Source organism: Trichogramma pretiosum, unplaced genomic scaffold (assembly GCF_000599845.2).
Source record: "Trichogramma pretiosum strain Unisexual culture from Peru unplaced genomic scaffold, Tpre_2.0 scaffold14, whole genome shotgun sequence".
NCBI classification, from domain to species: Eukaryota; Metazoa; Arthropoda; class Insecta; order Hymenoptera; family Trichogrammatidae; genus Trichogramma; species Trichogramma pretiosum.
Window position 1 is genome coordinate 2,688,629 of NW_019641706.1, and position 27,023 is coordinate 2,715,651.

Below are 27,023 nucleotides of genomic sequence, written 5' to 3' on the forward strand. Positions count from 1 at the left end.
ATTTAACTACTGTCTACATACGTACGCACGCAATGAAAAATCTCCAGCTCGATATAAAAGTGCCACAGGAAAAATTCGCGAATATTATATGCGATCACCTTGGCAATACATATACGTATACGTTTATCAAGCCGTTACGAAAATTATGACAGCTTGATCTCCGCGCGCTGCTTTTACTTGTAATAATCTCTTCTCCCTCCTCTATCAGCTCGTTATTCTCGTGTGCACGCGCGCATTTATGCGATACGATATTCAAATATCGTTAGCCAAAGCCACGAAAGAATAAAGTAAAGAAGAAAAAAACCGCCGCGCGAAGGATCGTTTCGGTAGACAGCCAATAATTATCTCATTTTCATAATTCGCAGCGGTATATGTATAGAGAGAGGGATCGAGAGCCGAGAGAGGAACGTGCTTGACCTTTACACGAAATCATAAATTATTCATCCGCGTTGCGCGTAATCTCCGATATACTATATATTGGGTTATTTCGTATCGCGCCGCGGTCGAGCAAGAGATAGGATAGAGCAAGAGAGAGACGAAGAATCATCGAATATCTTCTCATTATCTCGTGACAGGAAAATGGTCCTGTACACATACAACACTCGATTATTATGTAAAGGCTGATGTTAACGCTTCGAATAGTCGAGTGCAGTGATGTCGATTTATTTATAAGAGGTAACGAGATACATAAGTCAATATCGTACATATAATAAACGAAAATGCACGTGCTACGAAATCTAATTCAGCGATGATGTACGCGGGCTAGTTCGCTCCTTTTTTTTTTATATTTACAAAGGAGCTATGGAGAATAATTACTCATGTCAACCCATTATAGGCCGCTTGCACACTTCATATACATGTAGTCTCTCGCATCCGTAATTGCAGCTGCGCACAGAATGTGGGTACTCGGATATTCGTACACACATAGTAGGTAGGCAAACACACCCGTATATTAAACGCGCAAAAAAAAAATAATCGCCCGTGTTCGTAACTCTGCTCCTCCGAGCATTATAATGCAATATAGCAGCTATAGTAGTATAGGAGATGTGTAGTTTTACATAATCTTGAAAAGGTGTCGGTGCAATATTAGCACCGACCGACGTAGACGTCAAGAGTAGGCTGCGATATAGTACGCGCGTTGCAGATATATAAGTGCACCCAGGCCAACACCAGCACCAGCTTTTACTATCAGAAGTTTGAATCTGGTGGCGGCAGTAGTATAGCTATAGTAGTATGGAGCTTCGACGAGCTTCGTAGCATTTAGAAAAGAGCGTGTAGGTATACGCTGCCTCGTGCACGCGATCGCCCCGCCTCGAGTCTACAACTATATATATACGCGTCTGTGTGTTCGTACATCTTATCGCTCCGATGGCATCTTTGTGTGCCGCCGCTGCACACGCACACACTCGCTCAGTCATTCGCGCCAACTGTCTATAGGTATATAGTATAGGTATACATATAGCAAAGCCATGAGCCCGTATAACGACGGTAATGACGGGAATTAGCGGCCTGTGCGCTGTGCTGTGCTGTGTTGCGCGCGCGAGGCGTAGAAGAGCTGCAATTATTATCGCTCTCCGCAGGCAGCAGCTCAGCTCAGCTCAGCTCTGTGTGTGTGTTGTGTGTGTGTGTGTGTGTGTGTGTGTGTGTGTGTTGCACTTCCAGACCTATATAACCCAGACACGTACACACAGACACACCTGCATTATATACTATATACATATGGGTAAGGCTCAGAATTTTTTAAATAAACCTGCGCTCGTATGTCACCGATCTTGACGCGCTTTTGGTATGTTATAGTACATGGTAAAAAAGACCCAAAACCAAAATTTTAGACCCCCTCCCCCCTCCTACCCCCCACTTCCGGTATAAACGTCCATTTTCTATCTATATTTTTTCTGAAGGCCTGAAGCAATTAAAAAATCTGAAAAAATTCACAAAAATACTTTTCAACAATCCAAACAACCTTGAATTTTTTCAGATTTTTTGAGTGCTTCAGGCCTTCAGAAAAAATTATTGAAAATTTTGAAAATTCATATACGGCGCTACGATGCAATACAAAGCCCGATCTTTTTTTCCACTTATTTTTGACATCAAAATACATAACCTCAAATTTTTTCAGATTTTTTCAGACAGAGCGCTGGCGGTTTTTAGCCGAAAAACGCCCTTTTTTTACGAAAATAATTTTTTTAGGGCGATATGAAGCTTTAAAAAATCTGGAAAAATTTTTTTCTTGTTTTTCAGGTCAAAATACATAACCTTGAATTTTTTCAAATTTTTTAATTGAAGGCGATAGCATCTATGGCTAAAAAACGCTATTTTTATGAAAAACGGTTCCTGGAACCCAGAGGTTCCGGTAAAAAAATTTGAAAAAATTTTTTTCGAATTCCTTGTCAAATTTTAATAAATTTTGACCGTCGCAAAATTTCGATTGGAGCTTCCTAGCTCATTCTAGAGCATAACAAAGATTCGAGCGAAATTCTGAAGACGTTCATCACAATTACATTATTTTTCAAATTTCTTCAGAATTTCGCTCGAATCTTTGTTATGCTCTAGAATGAGCTAGGAAGCTCCAATCGAAATTTTGCGACGGTCAAAATTTATTAAAATTTGACAAGGAATTCGAAAAAAATTTTTTCAAATTTTTTTACCGGAACCTCTGGGTTCCAGGAACCGTTTTTCATAAAAATAGCGTTTTTTAGCCATAGATGCTATCGCCTTCAATTAAAAAATTTGAAAAAATTCAAGGTTATGTATTTTGACCTGAAAAACAAGAAAAAAATTTTTCCAGATTTTTTAAAGCTTCATATCGCCCTAAAAAAATTATTTTCGTAAAAAAAGGGCGTTTTTCGGCTAAAAACCGCCAGCGCTCTGTCTGAAAAAATCTGAAAAAATTTGAGGTTATGTATTTTGATGTCAAAAATAAGTGGAAAAAAAGATCGGGCTTTGTATTGCATCGTAGCGCCGTATATGAATTTTCAAAATTTTCAATAATTTTTTCTGAAGGCCTGAAGCACTCAAAAAATCTGAAAAAATTCAAGGTTGTTTGGATTGTTGAAAAGTATTTTTGTGAATTTTTTCAGATTTTTTAATTGCTTCAGGCCTTCAGAAAAAATATAGATAGAAAATGGACGTTTATACCGGAAGTGGGGGGTAGGAGGGGGGAGGGGGTCTAAAATTTTGGTTTTGGGTCTTTTTTACCATGTACTATAACATACCAAAAGCGCGTCAAGATCGGTGACATACGAGCGCAGGTTTATTTAAAAAATTCTGAGCCTTACCCATATATATGCAGCTCACGCGTCGTAACAGGTGTACGAGGCGCTGTACACACGTTTCCATGCACACGTATATAATGGTATTTATACATATAATATAATGCACATGTAGGAGCTGCTGCATAGATGAGCCCGAGCCGAGCTGTGTTCTACTTTTGCGTAGTAGAGTGAAGTCCTTTGATAAGCGCGAGCGACACTAGCTGCACGTGTGCACGTGATGATCCAACACATGCAATTCTACTGCTGCTCTGTGTGTGCGTGTGTGTGTGTGTGTATAAGAAGACGGAGAAGAAGCGGTTGCATTCGAAATGTTGCACTGCTGCTGCTGGTCTGGGATCCCTAAACAGACGCGTCTGTGCATACATTATAATAATGCATAGTAATGCAGTTAGTGGTATCACCGCAGGGACCGAAAACTGCCGCAGCTGACAGCGGCAGGCCAAGTGTGTAACGCGACTGCACACCTATATCTAACTATTAAGCAAGTGCAATTTATACACACCGCGTGTATAGAGATATATCGCATACACACAGGTATATAAGGCGAGTCCACGACACGCAGCAGGTATACATACTATACGACTCGATGCGATCGCTCGAAGGTCTCTGGTCTTGGCGTGCCATGCGCGCGTGTGGATCTGCTTGCAATCTGTTGCTCGTCTCGTCTATCTCTATCTCTCTCTCTTTCTCTCTCACACATGCTCCTAAGGCTTTGTTCCTCGCCTCTCTCTCTCTCTCTTTCGAGATCGATAATTACGCGCGGCCGTTTATCGCGTATAGGCTGCGAGGCATCGCTCGCGAGAGAGACACTGTTTAGTGTTTATAACGTGCGCGCGCGCGAGTAAATTTGCAAATCGTGTGGCGTATTGGCGCAATACGCGCGGAGAGAAAAAAGACGCGCTAGCTTATCGTTCGTTGCTATCCGATGTACGTGCAGTGTTCGAGTTATTGCACATGTAAAAGCAGCAGCAGACGCATAAAGCATCGCGCGCACACACACACATGCATCTGTACATAACAACTCAAGCCTATATAGCGCGAAAAGTGGAGCGAAAAGTAAAAAATAAAAAAGAAGGTGGCAGATTCTAAGCTCGCATCTCAGCTACACAATCGTATTTAACGTGTTATACGTATACCTTTAGCGAGCTATAGCTGCAGAGATATATAATATGTAATGTACAAAAAGGCTATACCGAGCAAAGCTGAGTAAGAGCCGAGAGAAGAGAGAAAAAAGAGGGTGCGCCATAAGTAACGTTGTGTGTGTGCAACGCAGCTAACGTCTCTCGAGCTCGGCTCGAGCAGCTCCAACTCTCCGCGCCGAGAGAGAAAGAGCTCGAGATAAGAAAAAGCTCGGTTGCAGCAAACCCAAGTCAGCTTTAACGCTCGGCAGTGTAGTGTACGGGGCCGGTATAATATAATCCTTTCACTTTTCGGCGAATCGCTATATAACGCGTGCCTCGCGCGCGCGCACCTTAGCTGTTCTTTCTCGTCTGTCTCTCTCTCTCTCTCGCTCTTTTACGTGTATTGCAGGTATACCTATGTAGGTACTGTACATAAATTTCCGCGCGGCAGCAGCAGCGGCAGCAACGGTGGCGGCGAACGCACATAAAACCTCGGAGTCGAGCTGTATATAGGTGTGTGTATGTAAGTGTGTGTGTGTTGGCCCGTTGCTCTCTGCAGCAGCAGCAGCAGAGAGTCTGAAGCTAAAGCCAAGCCAAGCTCACACACACAGACACACACAACACACAGTAAAGTTGTGTGCGCGAGAGGAGAAAGAGAGAGAAAGAGAGCAGAACAAAGCCCTGAGCTAGAGATAAAGAGTGGTGTGCTGCTGCACAGGGTGTCTCGCTCGCACTTGCACTATGCACACGAGTGTGCAGCGCAGCGCAGCGGCAGAGGTTATCCGGGAGGGTCGAGTCACGTATACATATATATTCGTATCTCACTCATACACATACTCAGGCACGTTATATCGCATGCAAACACGTATAAGGCGCGCACACGAGTGCGCCAGAGGTTTTCCACTCCGCAGCAGCGGCGGAGTTAGCAGTGTGTGGCAGCTCCGACGTCGACACGACGACGACGGCGTATATAGCACGAGCTGCAGCAGAACATGCCTATATAGCTGCAAGAGGAAAAGAGAGAGAGAGAGAGAGAGACGAGAGAGTAAGATAGAGGCTCGAGTCGTATTATATAGCTTTAGCTGCTGCTGCTACTCTGCCTCTGTGTGCTATGTATGTGTTGCGAGCGCGAAACTCGGTCAAAGTCTCGAGCAGAGCAAAAGCTACTGCTAACTCTGCTGCTGCTGCTGCTGCTGCTGCGTCGCCGACGTCGTCGTCATCGTGGCGTCGTCGGCAACTCTCTCTCTCTCTCACTCTCTCTGCTGTTTCTTGCTTAAATAAGGGATAGTTATATACCGTCGCCAACGTTAAACTCCAAATACACCGTATATATGTATGCGAATCGCGTTAGATATATCGTAAAGTGCGCCAAGGGTCGCGCCCTCGCGCGCTAAGTGCTTAACCGAACAGAGAGAGAGAGAGAGAGTCGACGTTCGAGTTTTATAATAATAATAATAATAAAATATATATAGAGAAAGAGTGATATATCAAAGTCTCGCGCGGATAAGATAATGCGCTTGTCGGCGGCGGCTAAGTCTCTTCGTAGGTTCTCTTTCTCTCTCGACTGTTACACGCATTTTTTGTCGTTGTCCACTCTTCGCGAGATCTTCGAGCGCTCCAAATCAAGCTCTCGAAGTCGATACCACGTAATATTATAATGCATTTGCAGAAGAAGCTGCAACGTCGCCGCGACTGCAACTGCTTTGCGTAACGACGTCTAGCTCATGCGAACACACTAAGGAACGCTCGAACGAATCTGTATATATTGTGTACAGCTAAGCATTTAGTGCTACGTATAGCTTGCGTGACATGTGTGTCTGCGGAGCCTAGTGCTGCAGTTCGTGCCGTGCCCTACGTCTGCACATCGTGCCTTCATGCCGTTGCTGCTGCTGTCGTCGTCGTTGTTGTTGTTGCATCGTCGTGTGCCTCGTGCGCTGCATATACAAGGGCTCGCTCGAGAGCTGATGTTGCTACTGCTCACTTGGCCCCGACATTTTCGCCTCGAAACCTGTTCTCGTTCCATCTCTCTCTCTCTACACACTTGCATACACCCGCGCATGTACCCTACATGCACACGCGACCGAACGCCGGGCGAATCTTTGCGTATGCACGCTCTTCTCTATGTTAAATCACCTTACATGGCTTGCGCGTATACATAAAGGAGATGCAAAATGAAAAAAAACTACCTTTTGCCAAATTTCTGAACGTCAAAAGGCCGTCTCTCTTCTATATACGCGCAGGCAAAATTTCTCCATAGATGCGTAGTACACTTTCGAGAGAGAGAGAGAGAGAGAGAGAGAGAGAGAAAGAGAGAGTTTCGTATAAATAGAACTGCGCGATGTAATTCGATTTTTCGGTCGCATAGGCATGCACTTACAACTCTACTACATGGGCTTTTGGCCCTTGAAGTTATTACGAGATTCTCTCTCTCGTTCCAACGGAACTTCGAGTTCTTCGTTTCAGCGGGGCTCCTATTTATCCATTATGACGTGTACGTCACAACGTCGACGTCGTCGTCTCTTTCATTCCGCGCACGCATACGTATACAACGAGTTTACGATACGCGCATTATATCGCGATGGGGAAATGCGTCGGTGCGCAATGCGATGCGAGCCACGCGGCTCTCTGACTCTCTTATGACTCGAGCGCGAATGCAGTCAATAGATAGATTTAGAGAGAGAGAGAGAGAACTCGCATCTCTATGCAGTGTATGTATTTCTCTCTCTCTCTCTCTCTCTCTCTCTCTCTCTCTCTCTCTCTCCGACTGAACTGCAATACGCGCGCACGTCGAGAGAGTACAGTATGGCCTCTATATATATACCAACGAGGCGCAGCAGCAGCAGCCACATTTGATTTTCTACTGCCTGAGGCGCGCACTCGAGTGGAAGTGACAGGTGTCTTTGAAATGGAGATGTTGACTCGTGGATTTTTTTCTTCCTCCCTTCCCGTTTTTTTTTTTTCATTTTATTTCACTTTTTTTTATGCTCTCTAATGCCCCCTTTTAAATAGCTCACTCTTTCACTCTCGGCGCTCGGCGCGCGGCGGCTCTACTCTACTCTACCCCTCGCTAGCTGGAGCTGGCAAACTCTCGGGGCCACGGAATTGCCACGGGTTTTTTTTTCTACAATTTCGTGTCTTCTCTCGCTCTCTAGTGCCAAGCTCTCTTTCTCTTATCTTTTTCCGTGTCTCCTCGTTGGGCGCATATAACCTCGGGAGCTTTGCAGCGCTGATTTTCTCACCTAGCCGTCTATACGATGCTGCACTGCGATGCCGATTTCGATTATTATTACTCACGTGCTCGTGCACGCGTGGACTATTATAATCGATGCGACCCTTTATACCGGAGATAGCTATAAAGGAGTTATATATACCTTTGTTCCGTGCCTGCGCATAACGCGATTTTTCTTCCGGTGGCGGCTTCAAGTTCATATTGATTATCCCAAGCGTCGACGAGGAAAGAAGAAAATTATCAGTTTTCGTGCTTGCAAACAATTACAGATCCGCAACCACACTTGGGCACGTTTTAGAAATGTTCGTTAGCGCTAAGTACCTATATACTTTTAATGTGCAGTCCCGAGGGTCCACGAGAAAAGTACTACACAATGAACGTGTCTCTATGCTACGTCGCGTCGTGAGCAGACCAGCGAGCGCGTGTAACAATTACCGGTATACGAGGGGGGAAGGTGCTATTGTCGAAATTTCGCGTTCCGCATCCGCGCCCTAGCCCCGCAGTCTGTCTGTCTGTGTGTGTGTGTGTGTGTGTGTGTGTGTGTGTGTGTGTGTGTGCAGTGCTGCGCAGTGCATGCACAGAAAATAAACTACACGAGCTTCGAACACGATCTCGCAGTCGTAGTCGTCGTCGTAGTCTCGACCATTATTTTCAGCTATATGCCTGCGTCAGTGTGTGCATGGGTGAGTGTCTGCTGTGTGCCAGTGTGCATAACGATGCAACTTGCCATTGTTCGCCGCGAGAGCGTGACACACTGTAAAAAGAGTATATTATATCGTGACTCCTTCGCCGACTCTGTGTGCTGCTGCTGCGTATATATATATATATATGTATATTATTATATACATAGGTGTAAGAGCCCTATGTAGGTGTGTGAATGTATACGTTATCGGCCCGAGCCGATGTAGCGCGTTATCGTCGTCGCTCGCACACGCTCTTCTACGTCGATATAGGTTTTCTTTTTATTCTTGTCTTTTTGCGCCGCTCGAGAGCTCGAACGACATACGCTAGAAAGAGACTCTCGCGAGTACGTGTGTTATATTGTACGCGCGTTAGTCACGCTGTAGTAGACGAAGAGTTTCGAGTCTCGTCGTCTCAGGAGGAGGAGGAGGATAAGAGAAAGAGATAATGGTTTTCTAAATCTCGACTTTCAAGGCCGCGCGCACAGCGACGGTACACAGCGAATCGAAGTAGTCTTGTACTCACGTATATTTATTAAAGCAGCAGCAGCTAGCAAAGAGCGTGTACAAAAACGAAAGGGCAAAACTCGCGCGCAAGTGGAGCGATAAAAGAAAAAGATCAGAGTGTATATAGTATGGACGGGGTCGACCCGCGTAGGAATAGTAGTAGTACAGATTTGAATGGTAAAATTTGATGGCTTTGTGCGTACTACCTACTCTACACATATAAGGGAATGCGCCCGGAGCGAGAAAGAAGCGAGGAGAAGAAGAAGAAGAGGAAATCTCGTACACCCGCGCGCGGATATTATATGTGTGAGCTGCGCAGATCGTCAGCTGCTATATATATTTATTTCTCTCCCTTCGTCGTAGGCATGTCGTCGTATTATACATGTAGGTAATAGGCAGTCGTCGCGCATCTGTGCGAAAGCCTATATAACCCGCGTAAATTCACACATATACACACACGAATACGGAGCACGCGGAGAAAGACACGCTTGGGCTCTACTACTAGTACGCACGGAGAAGCGATTGCTGCTGCTGCTGCTGCTCACGAGGCCGTGCCCATTCATCGACTCGTTCATCTGTGGCAAATGTCTGACCGATCAAGCGCGTTTTTGTACACTGCTGCAGCTAGCTAGCATCAACGTCCCTTTCAACAAAAGCTTCATATACACGTGTGTGTGTGTGTGTGTGAGCAACTACACACACACACACACACACACACAAACCGGGGCTTTATTGGCTCTCGCTTTTCCGTATTATCGCGCGTCCTGCTGCGCGTATATCGTCGTCGTCGTCGTTGTCGTGGCATAGTCGTGCCGCTGTATATAATATATAATAGGTGTTAAATTTACCGGACGCGTTTGCAGTGGTGCGTGCGATACACACGCGCACACAGACACAAACATGCATACGAGCTACGCTTCTCTCTTTCGGACACATCCAACAAAATTTTTTTTATTTCGCTCTCTCCCTCTCCCCTTTGTGCACGCGAATGATAAACATCGATGACGACGTACGGTATACAGACTGCACTGTATGTATCCGCGCTCTCTTCGTTAGTGTTCATTATTTATATTAGCCGTTTGTTTGCTCTCATCTCGCTCGCCTGTTCTCTTTTTATTTGGCGATTTTTTTTTTTTTGGAGCTTGCTCTCGTCAAGCTCGCCTCGTGGCGTGTTTTATTACGCATATAATATACACATTAATACATGTACACCATGGCGTTGGCGTCGGTGTATGCGGTATATTTATATCGATACCTGCGCGCGTACGACGAGTGTAATTCATTAATAACGCTCACGTATAAGTGTATGCGCTGCTGCAGGTAGCAGGGTTGAGGGTGTGCGCCGCCACCCACCCACCCACGTCCTGCGCGAGCTTGCACTTCATTAAAAACGTTATTATTATTGACTAATTATCATTAAAGCGTAATGTATGATATATGTACCATACCGACGTATGTGTGATCGAGCTCGTTTGCTTGAATTTTGCGCTCTCTTCATAATATACACGCAGTAACAGCAGTAGCAGCAGCAACAGTAACGCAAGAGTGGCATGATGCATATAAAAAAACAAGCGCAACCGTATACAAAAAAATGTAATTGTAACCGAATGAAGTCTGCGCGCGCCTCAATTAATTAAAAATACACTGCACGCGCAGTACGTACGTATACGTATTGCCACGCGTAATTATAATCATTAGCACGTGCAGCTATTCAATTTACGCGACGATGGATGGATGTGTGTGTGTGTGTGTGTGTGTATGGACACGCATAATGTATCGATAATATATAATTCATTATTTTCTCTTTTTCCTCTCTTTGTGTTTCTACTTTTTTCTCTTTAAGCGAGATGCATTTTTTATAACCCGTCCGCGACGTGCTGCGCGTAGCGGTGATTTTCCATTATACATGGTCAAAATGACAGAAACGGGTATGCGTATATATATAAAACAATAATGCTGAACGTAGCAAAGTCGGAGAGCTGCTGCAGCTGGACGTGCACATCGCGTATAGCTGCTCGTTGTCAAAGGTATTACCCTCGAGGGTGTGCGCGCGCGAAAGTATACACACACACCCACGCGCGCACACGTGTGTGTAGAGAATATATTCTACACATATAGATATTCACTCTGAAAGGAGAGATTATAGCTCGAGCGCGACGAGTGTGCTGCATGCGTGTACGTGTGTGAGCGCTTAGAAAAGGGAGGGATGTTGATATTCAACGCAGAAGGATTAGAGCCCACTCGGCAGTGGTAGTTATAGTAGTGGTACTGGTAGTCTGCGCCCAGTAGTAATAGCATAGTAGTACAAAGAGATCGAAAGAGAGAGAGAGAGAGAGAGAAGCCAGACCGTCGATGACAAGCATTAGAGATGGTGAAAAAGAGAGAAAGAGAGAAAGAGAGAAAGAGAGAAAAAAAAGAAAGAAAGAAAGAAAGAAGAACAGAGTCGTTGTACTCGCGTATGCACGAGAGCTCGAGGGTTTCGTATAATACATAATCGTATGTATACGCGGACGGATTTGTCTCGTTATACAGCCAACTTATTATTATTATTATTTTCATTATTATTGCATAAAGAGTTGCTATAGAAATATTTCGTGCATTATTTAAATATCCTGAGAATTTCGGATGATCCGCGTGGAAAAACGATCCTAATTAAGCTACATATACGCTATAAATACGCAACATCGACTTGCCCGTTAACACACATGTGCAGCAGCAGCAGCGGCGGCGGCTCCAAACGAAACTCTGGCTTAACACGTGTGTGTATTTCTACGGGGCATACGATATGTGTAGCAAAAACAACAACAATACCAACAACAACAACAACAACAACAACAACTGCAAGAAGAACAACAATAGCGGCCTGCGAAGTAAACATCTGTCGATGTATCGGTCATCGCGCTACAAAAGTTTTCAACGTTCTCTCTCTCTACTCCGAGCAAGCTGTCATTCTCGAGTCAGCGCCAGTAACAGCAGCAGCAGCATCAGCAACATATACTATAACGTACGTTCGCGTACTGACATTTAGCATATATAGATTCTCCGTTCGACTTTCAAACTCTCGCTCGCTCGAGTTCGTTATTTTTTATACGTATAGATGTATAAAATATACGCATCGATCATTTCACGTTTATTATAATACCGTACAGCAGTAGCAGCAGCCAAAACTATACGATATTACTGCCCGGGAAACTATATAGATATAACGCAAAGTTCGCGCCTAGAAGCTCTTTGTGCTCCATATACTCGACGCGCAGCTCGAATTTATTTAGTTAGCGCGGTGATGCGTCGGTGTGCGCGTCCGTATAATGATGCGCGATCGATCATCGTGGCCTTTTTTGCCTTTTTCATCGGGCTCGCTACTGACGACGACCCCCTTCGCACCACCACACATCCTCCCTTATGCCTCGTCTCGTTTATGTATATGGTATAATTCAACGAGACGTATCATCGCTTGGCCGTCAGATCGTCATCGTATCGCATTCGGCTATACGCTTCTCGTACCGTACCACATGCTCGTCTCTCTCTCTCTCTCTCTCTCATACCTGTCGTCTAAAATTTCTCGGCATTAACGGGGCGCCTCGCCGTAAATCCATCCTCTATCTCTTCGACTCACGTGTGTGTGTGTGCTGCGTCTATCTACGCCCTGCTCTCGCACAAAGAGTATATATGGCGCACAGCGCGCATAGACTTTCGAGCTAAAATGTAATACCAGGAGATCCGTCGGTATTGCGTTACCCCTTTTTGCTGCTGCTGCCAGCACACACACCTCTGTACCTCTTCTAGCTGCTGCTGCTGCTACTCCTCCTCTCTTGGACACAACAACGACGACGACGATGCAGCAGCAGCAGCGTCAGGCACGCGTAAATATATTGGTTTCGTTTGTCCCTGCGCACGAACAATGACCCCTCCCCTGTGTATGTGTGTTCGTGTCCCGAAAGGGATTTTTGCTGCCCTGTTAAAGAGTAGAGCTGCTGCGGCTCATGCTGTATTCGCCTTGGAGCGCCTTTTAGCCGCAGAACGCAAAATTTGTTATTCATTTTTGAGTTTCCTATACGCTAGTGCAAAAAAAAAATATGATACCTGCTTGCCCGTGTCGTTAGAGGTTTAACGATTTCCGACATTAATGATCGTGACAATTTTTCGGTGAAGCCTTTTTTTAAAATTTTTTTTATTTCAACAAACAGTCGTCAAAACTCATCTGTGTGAGCGTGCAAGGTTTCAACAAAAACCATTATACGTACTCCCCGCGTAAATGTATGTTGATTCGATCTCATCCCTATGCCGAAACTCGAGGCGAGCTTTAACGATTTCCATTCGAGCGCGCGCTATGAAAATTAACATTCCATTGCCGGAGCCACGCGTAGCTCGCGCGTCTATCCTTTTGACGCTCGTGCTAAATTTTCATATAGAAAATTTGTTATATGTATATAGCTAGCAGCAGCAGCAGCACGTCGAGTGCGTCGAGTTTGTAACGCGGCGCACTTTGACTTTTGCACTATATCTACTATACGTGGATGTGTGCGTGCATAATACGGCGGAAAATCATATCACGTGTTATACGCCGATAGACATACCACGCGCCAAAGCCAGGCCAGGCCGCAAAAACGATTTAGCTCTCCCGGAAAAAGGAGAAGAGTGAAAAAAAAAATAGGCGAAAAGAGGTGAAAAATAATAAAAATATTACCGCAGCTCGCGCGCGCGCGAACGCGCATGGGGTCGACTATATAACGTGGGTTGCGGTTGCTCGTCGTCGCGCGTCGAGTCGAGCCAGAGCGAGTTAGACCGTGTGCCGGGTATACGAAGTAGATTGATAAATGCATCGGATAATTTTGCTACCCAGGATTTGCATACTTATTTTTAAAAAAGTAAAAACTGCACACACGTCGATCTCCTGCATCATTGTGAAAACATTGTATGCCACTGTTGATTTTGGGCGGCTTCGCTCGGTTTAAGTATATGGACTCGATGATGATTTCGCTGCCACTCAAACGCGAATGTCAATGGACGATGATTCACGCTTCGCAATGGTATGCGCGCGTATACCAATGACGGATTCGCGTTTACTTTTATATTTTTTCGGCTTTGAAGTTCCGCAATTCGTGTAAACTCTCGTGTATAAAAGGATAAATATCGTATTTCCAATATTGTCAAGAGCCTCCGAATTGCTCTCCTTGTTCGGCTTTTCAATTTCCAGTCTCTCTTTCTCTCACTCAACGTTATAATAATTATGCTAATGTAACTTCTACTATTACGTACGACCGGCTTGTAATACAACACATTGGCAATCAATCGGGCGAATTCTATTTCCGATTCGATGACGAAAACTTCAGTACGCTCCAACTTTACGCGCTCGAAATGCGCGCGTTGCGAAAAAGCCCTTTCCGATTATATTTAAAAAAAAATTTCTCAACTCTGTATACGCACCCATGCGTCGGTGTAACATACGATCTCGCGACAGTTTTTACGAGAAATTTTTTCGTTTTCGACTCTCGAGAGCGAGCGCGTGCCCGCGCACAAGTCAAGTGTGGCGAACCTTCGCTGCCCGCCGAGTAGCCGAGAGACTTTATCGCTCGTCGGTGATCTACATTTTTTTTTTTTTTTGCTTTGCTTTATCAACGTGACCTCGCGCACAGTCGCTTGGCATTCGACACATATTATATACCACCACACTGCATGCATACATACAACTCGATATTTTAATGTGTATAGCGGGGAGAGAGAGAGAGAGGGTTCTCTAGCTCGTGGGTACGACTTATTATTCAAAATTCGTATGGCAGCACGAGTATAATAATAATAATTGCAAGCACATCTACACGGAGAGGGTTGGTACTCAACTCGCAGACAACGTTTCTAGTAGTAGTAGTAGTCGTCGTCTTCTACTATAGGTATACACGTCGCGCTGCGTCGTCGATGCGCACGTCTTTCATAAAGTCGACGAAAAAAAAAAATCTGTCGCGATTGTTCGCGAATACGTAATATCTCTCTCCTCTCTGTCTTGTCCTTTTCCTATGTGGATGTGTGTGTGTGCGGCAGCATATACGCGGCAATCGTCGTCGTCGTCGTCGTTCGCCCTGGAGCCGTACGTACCTCGCGCGCGGCAACGGAATAGCTGAAGATATATAGCTGCGATCGTCGTCGTCGTCGAGTAGTCGTCTGGATATAGCTCCTTTCCTACGCGTGTGCACCCGTGTGCTGCAGCAATGAGACTCACTGCTGCTATGCATGTATACGTGTGCGTTTGCGCGACGCTTTAGTATTCTCGTCACGTAGCTATATACATGGCCCCGAAGATCCCAAAGACGACGACGACGACGAGTTTCTTTCTCTGTCGCTCGTGCTTGTACGCCGTAAGACTGCTGCTGCTGCTGCACGAGCTAGATTATATGCATTCGTGTTGCAATCGCTATTCCGTGTCTTACAATTCTACGCCGTTCGCTCGCTGCTCGATGCTTTCTCGCTCGCACTCGCGCTCCCTACATCTATAGCGCTAGCTCTTCTTCTCACTCGGGTATTATTTCTTTCTATAGGTATTTTCTCATTATTATTTCTCTTCGCTTCTTCTTCCATCCTTCTCCTTTTTTTGCAATAAAAAAAAAACGGAGGATCGCCACAGCACCATGTCGAAAGCGAAATTTGCAATTCGTACGTGAAAAATTGCCCGGACGTCATCTCGCTCTTGCAACGTATTCGTAATAATATATGCGTGCTCGTGTGTGAGTCGTCGCGACAGAGTAACCCAAGTGACACGCATTATCTCGGTTGCTGCTTTATCGGCGCGTTATCTTGCTCTTTTTTTTGCGTAAACCCAGAAAGTAGCTCGTCGCATCGAGCGCGCCGAGTTATGATGAATCGATGGTACGTGACATTAAGCCAGTACTGTTGTGCTACGTCGCTCTGTTGCAAGTTTTATTTCATTATTATGTATTGGCACACATGCGCGCGCGCGAGGAGGAGTTAGAGAGAGAGAGAGAGTGACAGGGAAAGAGAGAGAGAGATATCTTGTATAAACATCTGAGATAAGACGCAAAAAAGAGAAAGAGAGAGAGATAGAAAGTGCAAAGCCAGGCTCTAGCCGCGTGCACGACACATGTTTGCAAGCGTGTAATTCTTTTAACGGCGTAAAAAAAGATGAAGAAAAAAAAGCTCTGCCGACGTTCGCCATGCTTAATTTTTTGTTTTGTTTTATATTTAATAATTCATCGGCTTCTTATGTTGAATAGAGGCAGTGCGCAGCAGCGCGTATTATGTATATGGGACGCATAAAAGTATGGCTTTATTACCGGAGCTCACGTTTTCGTTGAATTTCGTTAATTTTTGCTCCAAAGCTCTGCAACGGCAGCGACGGCAGCAGGCGCTTTATTATCCTATACAGGTCGGGCCGCCACCGCCGCCGCCAATGGCCTCTTACACATGGTGTAGTAGTGCCGTGCAGGAATGAAAAATCGTTGGGTTCTCTCTCTCTTGTGCTGTGCTGGGCTGCGCGAGCGCGAGAAAGTGAAGACAAAAGGTAGAGAAAAAAGAAAAACGGGTTACAAGAGCAGCGGCAGCAGCAGTCATCGTCCCAGCGGCTATATCGCTATTATATATAGAGGTACGCACGTCGGACGCTCGGTCGGTGTGTGCGCGTTATTATTTGGCTCGTAAATTTTTATCGCTAACGCAGGGACGTTTTTTACGAGCGGCTCGGCCATTACGTCTTTAGTTTCTTCTCTCCCTTTTTCCCTCTCGCTCTGTCTCTCTCTCTCTCTCTCTCTCTCCCTCTCGTACTTCACTCTTCTTTTTCCACGTCTATATATAAGTACGCGCCAGAACCGCGTGTATAAACATGAATAGCTTCGGAGATTTTGCCCCATGGGCCAGGAGAGAGAGAGAGAGAGGTGAGCAGCGGCTTGGCATTGTCGGCGACCATAGAGCATGACTCTCTTTCGCTCTTGTTTCGAGCGCGCGGCTCGAGCTGCACGGTACGAATTTTTATTTCTCCCGAGACGCAGAATCACCGTCATGGCGCGGCGTGGCCAACTCGAGCGAGACTAGAGTATATAGTGCATGCATGGTGCGCGAGCCTTCGTCAAATTGTGCAAGTGCACACACGTGCCTATACATAAACGAGCTCTATGTGAACGTTCACTGCACTTATCGAAAAACTCGCCACAGCTCCGATTTTAGCCGCTGTCGTTGTTATTTTTGTTGTTGTTATTTGCGGTGCAGTTTCGGTCTTCCGTTCGCGTGGGACCGCAAACTCAGCCCATATCCACCCCCTGCAGTGAGTAGTGGACATTCGTCGTCGGCGTCGTAAAAACCAATCAAATCTCGAAGCGATAACGTCGAAGCAACAACAAAAAAAAGGCGTTACGTAACGTCTCGTACACTATACACTGACACGCTGTGATTCTCGCTGACCGTGGACTTTTCTCTAATTCCCATAGGCCAAACAGCTGGTTGCTGGTGGCTGCATGGCCGCTCGAGGTTGCCGTTAATGGCGTTCATGCGATCGCGCGGCAAAGCAAGGCAAGCGTATCCTTTTACGATTTTGTACGGTGGTGGTGCAGTCGTGGACATTTCAACGCTATATGCCTCACTCGCTTACATATCGTTGCAAACAAACGACGTGATATTCCGAAATGCGAGAGAAAAAAAATGCATCGGGGGGACACAAAAAAAGTATCAACGCGCGTATAGGTATGTAACGCGCGCGAATGCAATATTATGCGCGCACGTGCACAACATGGGCAAATAGTTGCTCTCGTCCGCTTGAGCTTCCGTAAGGGCATACACACACGCACGCACACACACACACACACATATATTTCAATGTGTTACCAGAGATGTGCACACAGCAGCAGCAGCAGCAAGCAACTCATTATTTGATAACGTTGAGAGCGAGTCGCGAATAATTCGGCCGCTTGGCATTTCATCGATGCTGTATTTCTGTAAACAGCAGCGTTACACGGTACATACGTATTACATATTACGAACCGAGGATTTTTCGTGTCCATATATATGCAGCTGCAGCTGAAGCTGCCGTTGCGCGTTACATCAAAGCTCCCGTACATAAGCTTCCGACGAATTAGTTTGCGCACCCAACGTTGCAAGGGCACGAGGCGAGCATTATCCCCCGCTCACCCCACCCCGACGTACTCTCGTGCCGTACTTGCGAGCAAAAGCTCGTTCGAGCTTTTAATAATGAGAAATGAACATACGTAGGTAGGTATATATAATACGAACAAAGAGAGGAGGAGAATATATCGCGTTTATAGATGTATTTCGTTTGTATTGTTTGCACAATACACGCTGAATAATTCAAGCGAGTAATGTAAATAAAATAAAATGTACATATATTTCGGTACACGGCTCAATCTCTCTTCGATATGTACGGCAATAATTATTAAATAATACATCAGCAGCGGAGATTTCAGATTGAACGCGTTGGATAAAAGAATTAAAAAAAATTTTTGTAGCACCAATTGCGTGATCATAAGTAGTATTAGAGCTTGTGTGGTCGTATATTCGATATCAAGGGGCGCGCGTTGAGCTCCGTTAGGCGCAAGTATGACAGGAATTATCTGAAATACTTACTCATGAAAATAAATGTTTATTTATCAACAATACATATTACAAGTTACTGGTATTTAAATAATTTATACAAAATCAGTGAAAGTAACATGGATTAACAACACAAAATGGTCCATACAGGCTCTTGCTGTGAATCTGTATAATGATATATTTTATATCAACAAGCTTAATAGATCGAGTAGATCGAGTCACGCTACGGAGACGGCATTCCGGAGTCGTACTCAATGAAGACCCATCATCAATTACTTGACACTTCTTTACTTCTGCCTTCCCGCCTCCATCATGAGAGATAGTTCTGCTCTAAACCGCTACACACATGTTTACGTATTGCTCTACAAGTAAAGTTAAAATCGGAGGAAAAATTTGGTTCTTGTTGTGAATTTTTACAAACAGTGACCTCTATACGTTGAGTTTTTGAGTGCGCTGTGGTATATGTATACTTTCCTTGCAAATTGAATAAAAGAGTTTCACTGCTGAGAAGTGTATGGATTTGCTTAGCCAGAACTTGTTGACATTTATGAAAGATCGATTGCTCGCCTAGCTAGGGTACATTGTTGTCATTATCGACTTGTTGTGTATTAATTGAATTCATCTTAAATATTATTTTACACCATGGACATCAGTAAATTTGTTGTACTTGACCACCTAAATCTAAGCTCTATGAAAGACAATGTTATCAAAACTCGTCTACTACCAAAGTCGGATGACGAGAAAAATATTAAGAGAAACGATCGCACTTATATCGCTACTTTCAAATCTATTGCAGTACTAGACTTAGTGATTTCAGACAAAGATAAAAAATGGCCAACTAAACTATAGAAAACTTTTCAAAGACGATTGCTCGGACTCGATAATGAATTTGTGCGCAGTGGAGTCTCCCTACATACACAGATTGAAACGTCAAGCCAGAGATATGTACATTTATTGCTTTTATTGAACATATTTATAGTTATACTACCTAGAAATCAATTGTCCAAGTGCTAGAGATTGAGTTGAAGTGCCAAATTATTTATTATTATTGCCTATATGTTATCATAATCTTACCAAACTTATTGTCGGAAAATTTTTGTTGTTATCATATGCAATTTAGTGAAGCTGTTTGAGATAGCTTAAATTATTTTTTTTCTACTTTTGTATATAATTTTTGCCAGCCGAACTGTCCCGTTAAGATTTGGCTTCAATAAACTGTTAAACTAAACTAAACTAAAACCATCCTCGATACACGCGTGGGTCATCGCCGGGACTCGGACGCCCCGGAGCTTCCCGGGAGCGCGGCAACAAATATCTGACATTCTTACTTATGAAAATAAATGTTTATTTAATAATAATACATATTACAAGTTACTGGTATTTAAACATTTTTGCAAAACCCGTGAAAATAAAATGGATTAATAACACATTTTACTTTCTTTCGATCCTCGCTGGGCGCATACAAAAGAGGTCGCGTCGTCGTCGTCGTGGTCGACGCTGTCTCGCAAGTCGCCTGCACGCACATTTAAAAAACGAAGCGAAGAAAAGGAAGACAGAAGAAACGCAGTGCCTCGCTCGTACTTTCGTATGCGTGCGCGTGAGTGTGTATCGAGGTGAGTGCAGTATACGCCGATGCAGCCTGAAATTGCAACTGCGTACGTGTACGTTGGTGCATACGAGGAACAAAGAAAGGAGAGAAGAGAGAGAGAGGAAGAGAGTATACAGCTTGGACATCGAGTCAGTGGCGATTTTCGTTAAATAGCTCGAGATAGATTTTGACGTTTCACTGCTGCCGTATAGACGTAGTACTACAATATATCACGATCGCTGCCTAGGCTAAAGCTTCCTACGCGTGCATTACGTATTTACGCGTGTTGTACGCTGTCTCGAACGCATACACACACATGCGTCACTGCTGCGTATACGTGCACGCGTACCTACACAGTAGTGTAGGTGGTGATCGCCTATGTGGAACAGGAGCGAGCAGCTAGCAGCAGCAGTGGCTCTTTCGTTATCGACATTTTTGCCGGAGGTTAAAGTACACTCTCTCGCACGAGTACACGCACACACGTGCATGCATAGCCCAGGTACACACACGCGCACGTATATAGCTTGCACGTAGAGAGAGAGAGAGAGAGAGAGAGGAGAGGCAGCAGCAACTACGCACACATGTGCACGAGGCCGAAATCTTTCATCGTCATTGCCAGACGTTCGTTCGTTCCTCGGTGTATGTGTGTGTATGTGCGTGTGTGTGCACGTCGAATTCTATATTGCTCGCTCTCTGGCTCTCTCTCTCTCTCTCTCGCAAGCCCGTATACTCTGCTCTGCTCCGGGGCTATATAATGGGCTCTACACCTGCATGTATACTCACTCTGCAGCAGCGGCAGTAAGAGTGTGTCTGTGTGTACGTGCAGACACAAATATAGCGAAGCTCAGCAAGCACGCAGTAGAGAGAGAGAGAGAGAGCGAACAGAGAACGCTTGTTCGCATTTATATATTCGACATGCCCGTGGCAGCAGTAGCAGCAGCAGCAGCTAAACAGCCCAGGAAGAGGAGTGGAGAGACGTAAAAGAGGGAGAGAGAGCGAAAATTCGCTGTGCTCTTGTACCCGCTATATACCTATACCACTACGCTACGCTAGCCATGTTTACGTGTATGTATGTGTGTGTGTGCTATGCGTGTAAGTACGTGCATATAGCTATCGGGAGAGCAACTCCTCTTTCGCTCGCTGCACACACATTCGCATTTGTATCTCGAGCTCGACTGTGCTATGCTGCTGCTGCAGTGTATAGCTTATATAGCAGCAGCGAAGCATCGGAGCCAGCAGCAGCTAACAGAGCTATATATATGTTACTGCTGCTGCTGCTGCAAGCTGCTTTCACACCGATGACTCGGACGCTTCGTGCGCTTGCTCGCGCGCGGTGGTAAATATATAATCGTTTCTCCGTAGCTCTGGCCTCTCCTCTTCTGCCTTTTTTCTATTTTTTTACTGCTGCTCTTGTCCTACCAGCATTCGTCAAGCTTGCTAGCAAATCGTCCTATTTATCCCCACACACTCACACTTACACGTAGCTCTATATCGTAGAGAAATACTGTCACGCTGCACTAGTAGTGCGGTGGTGGCGGCGTGACGCGACGCCACGGCCCTCCCTGTCAAAATGACGATTGCCGTAGAGCAGCACTATAGCGGTCAAAAAGAGTGAAAAGAGAGTGAAAGAGCACGAGAGAGAGAGAGAGAAGGAGAGAGAGAGAGCAGCATGGCGAGCGAGCAGAAAGCCAGCGAAAGATAAAAACTAAAAATAGCCAGCGACAGACAGCTAATGGCAGGCCAAGCGTGTCAAAGGAGGATTGACAGCCAGCCGCCCCGTAACCGCTTTACCGACGAGCTCGCTCTTTCTCGCTCTTTCTCTCTGGCATGTTACTCATGGATATATACAATATACATGTACAGCTTTTAGCTGCACTGCTGCTGTTTCTGCTACGCGTGTACACGACGAGAGAGGGATTCTTCGTATAAATAAACCGAAGAGTCGAACTAGTTTTGACTCGGAGCTCCAACACCGACACCTGCGGTATCGCAGCGATTCAACGCATGCAGCGTTTGCATTGCAGCTGACTCGGAACCGACGCGACTGCGGCCAGAGAGTCGCGCTCGAGAGAGAGAGAGAGAGAGATCATGACCAATGAACGTTTACCATAAAAATGGCTCTCGTATATAAACGCTCGACTCGACTCGCTCGTTGTGTGTTGCTCGTTGCGAAATATATATATTCTCTGCGCCGACTACAGAGCTTGACCCAATTTTTCGTACAGCACACTGCAGCACTGCGCTGCTGCTGCTGCACGTATATAAGTTGATATATATGCACAAATGTGTGTGTGTGTGTGTGTGAGTGTATTTACGTACACCCCGCGCGCTTGGTCGCGAGCAGATCGCGTATACGAATGCGCAATGCGCGAAAAAAAAGAAAGAAAAACATTTTTCGCAAGTGTGTGTGTGTGTATGTGACACCTTAACAGCACGATGTCCATGAGCAGCAGCAGCGAGAGAGATAGTTTAGTGCGGTGCAGAGGTAAGACTCTATATCGACCTCGAGTGCAGTCGCGTTTCTACATACGCATTACAATCCGCTGCTTCTTCTTGGCTATATATACACGGGCTCGACGCAGCGCTCACGAGGCAGACAACTTTCAAGGATTTTTGCCCGCACTCACCTGAGAGATCTTGAGCATAAATATACAGCATATGTAAACCAAGTGGTAGAGGTATATGGTCGCCACCGCGTGTGCCCGCGCGTAACTCGAACGTACTTTTTTTCTCTTGCGTTCGTTGTTTTGTTGCCGTTGTTGGCTCGCTCGACGCGCGCCGAGAGCAATTTACGCCTGTTATATATTCGTTTCTCAATTTGAGAGTCGGTCGTCTCTCTTCTGCAGCTCTCTTTATCCTCGTGCAACGGCCGAGAGTTGGACGAACTTGCGGATTCGTATGTGTGTGTGTGTGTGTGTGTGTGTGTGTGAATGTATACATGGTTCGAGGCCTCCGAAAAGGACTTGCGAGATTTTCGTATAATATGTATAAAGAGCGAGCCAGTCGCAATGGGGGAATTGCGAAAAATCGCGCAACTGTGAACGAAGCCTGGACGAACTTGGAGATTCGAGTATACACGCAGACTCGGATCGAATCAGGGAGTCGAGGTGGGAAGGAGGAGTAATAAAAAAAAAGTAGATATGTACCGAGAGAGGGCGAGGAATTGAGGAAGCACGTGTTAGTGCTACGATTGCTTCTGCTGCTGATGTTGCAGAGTGCGTTGGATCTGCACCCGTGCGGCTGGAGCTCCTACGGGTTCTTCTCTATTCTATATAGAGTTCCTACGTTACCGCCACGGAACTACCTGTATATATCTATACCTACGTACTATATTACGCAAAAGAGAGAAGAACGAGCGAGAAAGAGGCAGGAAGAGGGAACCCAGAGAGAGGCAACTATATAATATATACCACTGCTGCTGCGATGGCCATCGTAGGCGAGCAGTGCTCTAGCTATGCTAGAAAGCACAGGCAGTTTTCTAAAGGTTTCCCTTGGCAACGAGAGAGAGAGAGAGAGAGAGAGAGACGAGCGAGCTTTCACGCGCTCTCGCCTATACTATGTAGAGAGATGTATATTATACGGTGCACGTAGAGCGTATATAGAGCTCTAGCTATAGAACCAGGAGACTGCCAAGAGGCGAAGGACTACTACTAGACCATTCCGCGCGTAGCTATAATATTATATACGAGAATGAGAGAAAGAGACTCGAACACCATCTATTTGCTGCATCCTACGCGGCAGCTGGCGTAAAGGGAAATTAATTTCTTCATTTCGAGCTTGCGACTCGTATGTAGGACGTACGTGAACGTAAATTTTGCGCGACAAATAAAAAAGCTCTCGACTTATCGCAAAAAAGTGACGATCTCGTTGGATCTAACAAATTATCACAACGACGATAAGAGACGAGATCGAGCTTTTGCATTGTTATTGGCACCACTGGAGAGTACACACGGGTGCGCGATAGCAGCAGCATACGAGGGCGAAAATTCGAACGATCAAGCAGCGCCAGCACAGAGAGAGAGAGAGAGACACATGCTGTTCCAGCACCGTTTATCGCTCTCAGCGCGGATGATTAATTTTGCCCAGAGACTCGACTCCGACCATAATACACAACGACGATATATCTTATCGCTCGCTCACGCGTGTGTGTTGTACACGCGCATACACGCCGCAATATGTTATATTACGAGCTTTCCATGCAGGAGCAGCAGCAGCAGCAAAAGCGGTAGGGCCTACTCGTCCGTGCACACGAGCGCGCGCGTGCAGCTCTCTATGCACTTTTTTGACTTTCAAATTATGTCCACGACGACGTGGAGCCATTATGTGCAAGCTGTATGTATAGGTATAGTTGGTTGGTTGGTATAGGATCGTGGCGTGTGTACGTGCGTTTTTTTATATACCAGCATGTATAGGTATATAGGTACAATAAGAAGAAGACGAAGCAAGAATAAGGCGAAGAAGAAGAAGCAAAGCCAAAAAAAGAAGAAGGAGTCGTACGCGCTACTCTCTCGGAGTCATCCGGGTCATTCAAACCAGACGCTTTTATTTTATGTATGTAGCATGTGTGCTCGCTCGCTCTCGAGCAGAAAGCATCAGTAACAGCGGCAGCAGCGGCGAAAAAAAAGTATAAATGCCTGAGTAGAGTCAGAGAAAGAAAGGGAGAGAGAGAGAGAGAGAGAGAAAGGAAGAAGGTCTAGAGCAACGAACGAGTACAGTAGAAGAGAACCCTCGGAGCTGCTCCGTTGCGCAGCAGCTATATAGTGCTGTGTGCTGTACTTGTATCCATCGTTACTCGGTCGCCCTCTTTCCGCCGTCGCCGCCGCCACCGTCTATATATCGGTGTGCTGTATATGCCTCCTCCCTCCCGCCCTGCGCTGCCTTCACAACATACTGAACTATATACCTATACGTGCTGCTGTGCCTCCTCTTTTTCTCCACCTTCTCTCTCTCTCTCTCTCTCTGTCTTTCTCTCTCGTCGTAACTATATACATGCACGTGCAGAGTACAGAGTATATGTACATGCCGTCGTGTTCGCTAGAGAGCTCGAGTGCGTATGTACGTGTATAATGGTTCTGTACGTCTGTGTGTGTGCGTGTGCGTGTGCGTGTGCGTGTGCGTGTGCGTGTGCAGGCGGTAATAGTGGCGCAGGCTCTGGCAGGCTAACTGGCTGCTCCGATCCGCGCCTCCACCGCTGCTCCCCCCGTGCCTCGTCTCGTCGTCCCTCGCACACAACACCATCACGATCAGCGCAACGCAGCGTAACGCAGCGCAACGCAGCAACCCTATACGCATATATCTATATACGAGTACGACGACGACTATACGGTCGCATTTTCACTGTCTGCACAGCCAAGCATCTTCTATACACCACTATATACATATAGCGCTCTCTCTCTCTTCCACTCTCTGGCTGTCAGGCAGAGTCAGGCACCCCTTGCTGTATATATATATATAGCTCTCTGTGCACGCATACACACGCACGCGATATATAGAGGCAGAGGCAGACACGTACGTGCACATCAACGTCGTCCTCCTCTCTTTGCTACGTACGTTCGTTCGTTCGTGCGCTCCGCAGAGCTCCACTACTCGCTCGTTCGTATTTACCTCCCGGCGCACGTGCTATATAGTATGTACCTCACTTATACTTGCGCACGCACACGTACATAGGCACGTGTGTACATACATATACACATACGCATATGCCAGTGCAAGGTAATACCTAACGAACTCGTGTGTATGTGTGTGTGTGTGAGCAAAAGCTTGCCTCATTCTCTCTCTCTCTCTCTCTCTCTCTCTCTCTCTCTCTCTTCTGTGCCTGTGGCTCCGTAGTCTAGTGTACATGTGAAAAGGAGCAAAGAAGTGTGCGGCGGCTCCGAGCCTGACGTTCGCTCTGTATCTTGCTTTATATCCTACGTGTACATACACCACCTATGTGCCTATATAGGGTACAGCGCATATAATATATAAAACGTATATATAGCGTGCGGGTCAAGAGTCAGAGCTCTGGCTGCAGAGCCCTGCCTCGTGTACGCTTTAACGCGCGCTCCACGTCCATGCGAGCAGCAGCCGTATAATATACGGAAAAAAAAGCGGAGGAGAAGGAGGAGGAGGTTGAAAAAAGCTCGCAGCTTCGTATGCGTATATGCACATGCACTGCAGTAGATGTTTGCGCTGTGTGTGCCTGGCTTTTATGACTCGTTGCCAGCTCCACGCTCTATATAGATTTCTCTCTCAACAGCTAGTCCCACGCGTCCGCTTCTGCTGCTGCTGCTGCTGCTGCTGCTCGTGAGCGTACTCTAAAAATCGAGCCCTCCCGAGTGCGTTGAGCAGGCGAGAGGTTTTGTGCCGCACTGATGATGCCATCCATGCATAACTCGCACCGTGGGCTACGACGCGACGAGATATCTGCCTGTACCTGGAGCGATACAAGTATGCGCGCCTTCGCTCGGCTTCAGCGTAAAGATGAGCACCTTTTAATCAACTTCGACGCGCTGCTAACGCGATGCGCGTGTAATCTCGATGTAGCGTTGCATATGCGAGAAGAGAGAGAGAGAGAATATGAGACGAAGCGCAAAAAAGCTGCATCGATGTAATCTCTCCTTTATTTTTCTCTTCCGTCGACTGAGTTTTGCCAAAATAACACAAAAAAAGGAAGAAAAAGGAAAGGAAATCTCAGTTTATTGAGCTGAAGCGGAGAGTCGAGTCGAGGGGGTCTTGTGTGTTCGTAAAAATCCGTATATATTATGTACAAACTACCACTACCGAGCTAGCTCTATGTATGGGCGAAAAATCATACGTGCGCGCATCGTCCATTGAGGGAAGCGAATGGTGAAAAAGATCGACCAAGCTGTATACGTACGATGGTGAAAAGGATATACGCAGTTATATACCTGCGCGCGCGTCTTTAATACATACATCGATGCACTCGGGCCTCTCTCTCTATTCTCTTTTTCACGGGCGGCCAGAGAGCTTAAGCCTGTACATATTACACGGCTTGCTGAATTTCCTAGGCTACTGCCATTCAATGTACGAGGCTTTTATTTCGCCTCGGTGTGTGCGCGCGCCAACTCGTCCTCA

The 27,023-nt window shown here is 45.9% G+C and overlaps 1 protein-coding gene across 1 annotated transcript in view; it reads left to right on the top strand.

Annotated features, from left to right (window-relative positions):
• Positions 1-27,023, top strand: part of LOC111694519 (alpha-protein kinase 1-like) — a 65,531-nt gene that overhangs the window by 22,823 nt on the left and 15,685 nt on the right. The window lies entirely within an intron of this gene.